Source organism: Pristis pectinata, chromosome 27 (assembly GCF_009764475.1).
Source record: "Pristis pectinata isolate sPriPec2 chromosome 27, sPriPec2.1.pri, whole genome shotgun sequence".
In the NCBI taxonomy this organism is placed as follows: domain Eukaryota; kingdom Metazoa; phylum Chordata; class Chondrichthyes; order Rhinopristiformes; family Pristidae; genus Pristis; species Pristis pectinata.
This window is the reverse complement of record NC_067431.1, coordinates 5,800,806-5,801,504: the sequence shown is the minus strand read 5'-3', so window position 1 is coordinate 5,801,504 and position 699 is coordinate 5,800,806. Positions and strand designations below refer to the sequence as shown.

The window sequence follows — 699 nt, the reverse complement described above, 5'->3', positions numbered from 1 at the left end:
CTCGATTCTTCAGAATTCCCTGTTTAAATCCACCCATTTCTCCAGCCCTTCTCCTTCTCTAAGTTCCTAAACATCTTGCAACATGTGATCACCTCTTAGGTAGAAATCTTTATTAGTCACATGTATGTTGAAACACACAGTGAAATGCATTCTTGCGTAGAGTGTTCTGGGAGCAGCCCCCAAGTGTCGCCACGCTTCCGGTGCCAACATAGCATGCCCACAACTTCCTAACCTGTATGTCTTTGGAATGTGGGAGGAAACCCTGGAGCACCTGGAGGAAACCCACGTAGACACAAGGGGAGGACGTACAAACTCCTTACAGACAGTAAACGGAATTGAACCTGGGTCACTCTTTCCCTGAACATATTGCAACTTGTGATCACCTCTTTCAACATTTGGCCCTTTTTTCCTGCACATATTTGTGTGTCGTCCTTTAGCAGGGGCCATGCTGATCTTCCTTGTTTCATTCCAATTTGAAGTGGTTTGTGATGTTTTGTCTATGTTTAAGTGCAATCTGCTGTTGCGGACAGAGAATGGATTGAGCGATCTGATAACTTTGCAATCAATTGATCGGCTGTGTGAGTGATCAATAACTCACAAGCACCAAAATCGTTCACTGTGGTTAAACCTGAAATTGTTGATGAGCGGATTTTGGTTGCATCAGTTTGCTAGTTTTGCTGAAGGCTGCCCATAGGGGTG

The 699-nt window shown here is 44.6% G+C and overlaps 1 pseudogene; it reads right to left on the bottom strand.

Annotated features, from left to right (window-relative positions):
- Positions 1–389: 389 nt before the first annotated feature.
- On the bottom strand, positions 390–489 carry LOC127583801 (uncharacterized; annotated as a pseudogene).
- Positions 490–699: the final 210 nt, after the last annotated feature.